This window comes from Hordeum vulgare, chromosome 3H (assembly GCF_904849725.1).
Source record: "Hordeum vulgare subsp. vulgare chromosome 3H, MorexV3_pseudomolecules_assembly, whole genome shotgun sequence".
Classification (NCBI taxonomy): domain Eukaryota; kingdom Viridiplantae; phylum Streptophyta; class Magnoliopsida; order Poales; family Poaceae; genus Hordeum; species Hordeum vulgare.
Window position 1 is genome coordinate 617,683,563 of NC_058520.1, and position 6,702 is coordinate 617,690,264.

The window sequence follows — 6,702 nt, forward strand, 5'->3', positions numbered from 1 at the left end:
ATGAGAAGCCAATATTTCCAATGGCATCCTCTTTGCACTCGAAGTAGTCGTCGTATCCAACAACCCCCTCTCGAATTCGGTTGAAAACATGCCTAGCCAAATTTCTGATGTTTGAACAACGGATTACTTGTGTCAAAGTAGTCATTCCATAGCAGGAAATGACCGCTCTCTCGGTTGTGATTCAACACACGAACATGCCCCGGAATCGAGCCCCGGAACAACGGCCTCTACCTATTAAGGTGGTCATGGACCAACACGGCAAGCAGCATCTCCTCATCGTCGGATGAGGAACCGTCGGAGTCGCACGAACATTATGGAAAAAGAACTCGTCAACGCACTCCATTTGTACCTTGAGGCAAATTGTCAAACATCTTGCGGGCATGGACGACAAAGTTGACCGGCGGTGGCGGATCGGGGTCGGGGAAGCTGCGGTGGCCTGGCGGCGATGCGGCCGATGGCGTTGTTAGGCGCTGGGCAGGTACGGGAGGAGGCACCGGAACTGTGCAGCGGTAGCGACGAGCTGGGGGCGAGGCGAGGGCTAGCTATCGGCGTTGTCAGTAAGGGTGGAGAACGACCAATGTGCCACCGACTCGCGGGACACGAGATGAAGTAGGCGCACGTCATATGCGTCCGCTTTATATATGCGTCGTCCCAAGTCAGGCTTAAAATTGGGCTGGAATAGGATCGTCAGGCGGACGAAAAGCGGATGGGCGTCCGTTTGGGTAGGCGCGTTGGGCCGACTTTTATGTCCGCACGGACCCAAACGGACGACGGCAGATGAAATGGATCGCCCTGATTTTTTAGAAAAGGAGGTTAAACCCCCCGCCTCTGCATCAATCGATGCATGCAGTCATCCTTATTAATTATTCCAAAAAGGTTTAACAAGAACATACATCAATCCACCCGAAGCCACCACTCACCCCTACAAACTGTATAATATGAAGTGCTCTCACTCCTCATAACTAAAATCAGTGTTGTCGCCAATCCATCCACGTAACGAATAGGACCAACAGCCGATGCAGTAGACGACGCCATCATCTTTGGACTACTGACCCATCTTCTGGAAAGAGATCTGCATCATCCTTGCCAGTCCATACATCCGTCGAAGCCACCACGGTGCCCAACAACACTACTGTCCTGCGCTCATCCGTCTAGACGTGAAGACTCTGGAAGAACTGTCGTGCGTAGCACCTACCAACGAGGCATGACTTAGCGTAGCACGTGTTAGCCAGGCATGACTTGGCCGCTCCACCAAAGCTTCGTGTAAGATGAAGCCGCGCCACCTCCTGCCTCTGTCATCCAACGCTGCTTCACAAACGATGTTCCCAAGAGAAAACAGCACCAGAGTACCGCCATTGTCCGATCTGGAAGACCAGATCCTAGGGTTTCCCCCGAAGCAGTGCCCACCACCCGCAACCGACAAGGATCCACATAGTGCCTACCACCACCCAGCCCTCAAGGTGACGCCTTCAGGAAGGTCCCGACGTCAAAGACGCCGCAGCCGCCCACCGGAGTTAGGATTTTCACCCGAGGACAAGTAGGAGGGAAGTAGAGGAGCAGACATAGACCGACGTCTCCAAGAAGAAAAGCGGCGCCCTCGAGCGTCGTCGTCGGTGCGACTGGGAAAGGCCGACCAAGAGTTTCCCCCAATCTAAATCTCCTTCACCAGCTTCACACGTAGTCACATCCCAAGGTCCCAACAAGCCAAGCCAGCACCGCCAGGAACCTCTACCCCCGCACCCCGTCGTCAAGTCCGGTCACTGTGCTGCGACCACACCGACAACTAGCACAACCACCACGGGCTGCCACACCGCGAAGATCAGAAGCAGAGCCAGCTAGAGCCAACGTCCCAGTCCGAGCCAGCCACCTCCGCCTGGGACCAGCCCCGCGCCACCCTTGTCGCCGGAGATCTGATCTGACCTCGCCAGATCGGGGCCGCGGACACCACGGGCATGCCCGAGGTAGCCCTCCACGCCGTCACCAGGGCCACAACAAACGTGGAGCCCCGTCGTCGCCGCCCTAGCATGCGCCGTCGCGCCCTGCCACGAGCGCGCCGCCACCCGCTGAGAAGACCACCCGCGCAGTTCCCGTCAGCAGTGACAAGGAGGAGAGGAGGAGGTGGGCGCGGGGGCGGCAGCGCTAGGGTTCCCCGTCGATCGCCACGGAAGCGACGCGAGGGGAGTACACGAGAATAATTAATCACCCCGTTGGAGTTGCTCTAAAACCCTCCCCTGGATCTCGTTCTTCTCGCCCACCCCTGCTGTGCATCAACACTGCCTACGCGGCCACAACTCCATTGTGAGCCGCATCCGCCCATTCTCCCACTTCTACCGGTACCAAATTCTCTCGGACAGGACCGAAACATCTCTATGTAAATCAAGATCTACGCATATTCTCTTGTTGTTCCTAGATCTACCATCCATAATTTATAATTTGATTTTGCACACCGAATTGCAATTCCACTCCAATATCTACTAGTCAAATCCCATAAACGTCGTTCATCTTTTTATCTTCACTTTAAATTAGCTCCCTCCGTTTTTTGCTCCAAACTCCACCCATTCAACAGATTTTCACCAGATGGGGAAAGCAGAACATAATAAACTCGATATAGAAGTAGTGCTGCAGTCCTGCTTTGGTGGCAACCACCTACAAATGAGTCGATGTCTTCATGGCACGCCCTGGACGAACCTGATGAACAGAGCATCATGAACGTACGGAGATCCAACACCGAACTCAGGCGCAGCTACCCCGTGGGGGATTTGACTGGCAGTCAACCTGCCCAATCGCCAGATTAGAAGCCGACAATAAAATAAAAAACAAACTATGTTCGAATATGTACACAGCACGCAGCTCCTCCTTTAAACAATTCCGTCGAGGCAAATCAAGCTGTGGTTGGATGATTTATGTTAGGTCGACATGGCAAGTAGCAACAACACCATCTTAATTATTTATTTTGATGACAACAAAACAATTAACTAGAGAAAGATCTAAACCGATCCCTCAGTGACACCTAACTCGATTACGCCAGGCAGACGAAGCAGGTCAGTTGCCTCCAAGATTGATGTGCTAACCTAACTAACCTAGTGCAAATTAAGACGTGTACTCTGTCCCATTAATCTATCAATTGCTCTCTTGGCACTATATATGACTCGACTGATAAAAAAGTGAACAGCTAGCATAGATAGACACTAATATTAATATCATACTCCAATGGAATAAGATTTCTAAGTCAAAAGGAAAATATCTAGCTATTTGCTGCATGTGCGTGTGCCATGCCTCTGCTAGCTACGGTTTTGCAAGAGTGCGTAGAAGCACAACCAACAATGTAACTTCTGTTCTCATTTGTACTCAATCAAATTCAAATTCTAATTTAGTACACAAAATACTGACCGGATAGATCGACCGGTTGACCAAATATCAAGATACGGAATACCAACTCAGTTGGCCTGAATTATTATCTATATATTGCTATCATCGTCCCTGGAATTGCAACGGATCAAATGACCCATCATCGGTTGATGTGTATATGTATATATTCTGCAAGCACAATAATTCATTCGAGGTTTGGACTGATCACCTATTGGTGGATCACTCATGCAAAAATGATATGGCATATGTGTGGTGTGGCCCCTTCAGTATGTTGGTATTTGCCCATGCATCGATCATATCAAATCGTGACAACTTGCAGACACAAAAACGTTAGCCAAAGGCATGTGTACAGTGCCTCTCTTCTCTTCATTTGTTTTTCTATTTCTCTCCGACGTTCTTGACATTTTTGTCTACCGCACTTCTCCTGTATTGGCTTGTTGATGATTATCCATTGTGGACTCAACTGCCTGCACCATGATAAGTCAAATTGTTGGCAAGATTATTTGGAACAATCTTTCCTTCAATTTTGACTTAGCAAATTTATGGACCCCTCAAATATGTCTTGGACTGCCCAACCTCGCTAGAAAACTTATGAAATACACCATCCTGTGGAGTACACCATCCACCGTACCCTATCTCTATACATGTCAGCTCCTTATAGCTCACACCACCCCGTGCACCACCATCCACTTCAGCATCATGCAGAGACATGGTCTCATTGAAGACACTCGGCTTCACGGGTTTACCGCCCACACATACTTAAAATTGGCCCTTTTGTCAAGACACATACACGACCTGGACACACATTGTTAGAGATAATTTTATCTAGTTTATTAGTTTGCATAAGTCACAGAATCTACAATGAGACATGATCAGAGGAGCATAGAAGATTCAAGTCAAATATTTTGGAGAGAATGATAGCAATAATCTTGCCTTAATGCAAAAAATGTATGTAGGATTAGTACTAGCACCAGCTTAAGTTGAGTTTGAATTACGATTTAAGCGTGAGTCCTAGTTCGAATAGGTTTGCTGGGCAAACGAGTTGGTTGGATAGGTTATATATAGAGGGAGAATATGCTTGTTATTCGTATCAGATTGTACCTTGGAGAAAAAGAGAAGAGATTAAGGAGAAGAAAAGAGGACACAACACGGGACCTGGGCTACCAGTTTCTTGTACATCGGAAACATGGCCTCTACTAGGGAAAGTTCCATCTGAGTGAGACGAGAACTCAGGTCATCATGTTCATGTACCTTGTCGTCGATGAAGCGGGCGGTGGGGCGGTTGTAGGGGTCGGTCGTGAGAAGCGCCGGCCCGTCAAAGGCCTCGTCAACGTACTCGACGATGATGAGGTATTCGCAGACGACGCGGTCGCCGTGGAGGAGCACGGGCACCTTCTTGTGGACGGGGTTGCTCGATCGTGAGCAGCAGCTCGCTCTTGTTGTGGAGCTCCTCCAAGATGAGCTCGTAGGGAACGCCCTTAAGGCGCAGGGCAACCTCGGCGCGATGGCTGAACGGGCTGTCGAAAGCGCCGATCACCTTGACAGGCGCCGGCACGCTCATCTTGGCTTTGCTGGAAGTCAGGTTCAGATAGTTGGTGAGATTGTGAGGTCTCTGCGTAATGGCCGGTGACTTTGTCGTATCTTATAGCGCTTGGATATTGGACTGGCTTAATGTCGAGGGTGTTTTAATCGAGTTGGTACTGAAACTTCTTCGGGAAGAACAGATTTTTTTTGTTTTGTTTCCCAAGCTCAAGTCAAATGTTGCTGTCTTTTCGAGAAGCTTCCATGTTGCTTCGCTCCAAACAGAGTGACGGATAAAATAATTTAGAGTCAATTACGTTATAAGTGTCTAAACTTGTGAAGAAAATTTAATTTGGTGTTGAAACTTGTGACGTATCTTGATCTGCTTGTAAAACTTGACTTGGTTATTCATATACGGTCAAAATCACGTTTGGATTGTTCGCAGCTGAACGGCGCGGGCAGAGGCCTGTCGCCTGTTTATTTGCGGGCAGACACCATGCGGCTGAATATGCAAACAACTGGCAACCGCGTATTTTTTGCATCTCTTCACAACTGGAAACTGGCAAAATTCAGTTCCTTTAAGTATAAATTCGGAGATGTCATATGTAGTTTATAGTAGCAAAATTTCAGAAAATACAATTGTTGCGAGAAATACAATATAAATTCAGAGATGTTCATACAATTGTTGTAAGTAACACAGTATAAATTCACTTCCTCTAAGTATAAATTCAGTAATACAATTTTTTAGCAGTTTATGACTGAAGTTCATACATGAACTTGTGATTGCATCCAGGTCACTCATGAACTAATTCATTTCTCATTGTGATTTATAAGGTTTGGAAGTCATCAACCGACTCTTCTTCTGTTGCATTTTTTGTGACTGCCTCCTCTTGTTCTTCAACATAATAACATTTCATGAACGAAGCGGCATTTTATTCGAGTGAAGGGGCATCTTCTTCTTTTCACTATTTTCATTTTCAATAGGAAAAATAATAATATTATTAATGATAGTCTATTACATATCAATAAGTCTATGAGCAGCTACCTATCTATTTTTTCAACTTAAGGAGCCTCCCGCTCCGAATTTTACTGCATTAATAATGAAACTTGCCCTTCGGCATGGCATGTTATAATCAGTTATAATTATGTTTAAAGTTTGTTGAGAACCAAACACTAACATAAGGACTGCATCTCTATTATCAAAGGGAAACACTTATATACAGTAGTCTGATAGAAAACATTCCTCACACGGGTCCTGCTCCGTTGATACTCTTTTAATCACACGGTCTATATTCTAGGCGAACAACCCGAGTTAATCCGATCTGAGGAAATCTCGCCCCCGAGTTAATCTAGCCTGCCACCCCATCCACCTTACCCCGTCTCGCATCTCCCGGGAGAGCGCAGCCCTGAGATCGCCGAGCTCCATCACCGCGTGGGCTACCTCCGCCACCAACCTGCTATACACCAGCAACTCCCGACGGATACAACTGATGCACACGCTGGTGCAGCGTCCCGTCCAAGTTCCTTCGTCAAACGCTGCTCTCACCGCCGGCCGCGTCACCTTCGTCACTGGTCTGGTTCCCCGCCGGAGCCTGGCCTATCATCAAACCCTACCACACCGCCCTGCTATGCCTTGGCTCGGCAAATAAGTTGCACTGCGGTAACAAAAATTAGGTATGATTCACTTTTGATATGTTGATTTGATTTGCGTTACTTTGGATGCAATGCTTGCTTCAATGAATTTTGTGAGTGTACCTTGATGTGTAATGGATCACTATGTCATTTGACAATTTTGGTTAATCTCTTATGCAG

At 47.6% G+C, this 6,702-nt stretch overlaps 1 pseudogene; it reads right to left on the bottom strand.

The window, feature by feature from the left end:
* Nucleotides 1-2,362: 2,362 nt before the first annotated feature.
* Nucleotides 2,363-4,988, bottom strand: LOC123441198 (annotated as a pseudogene).
* Between the last annotated feature and the right edge of the window lie 1,714 nt (nt 4,989-6,702).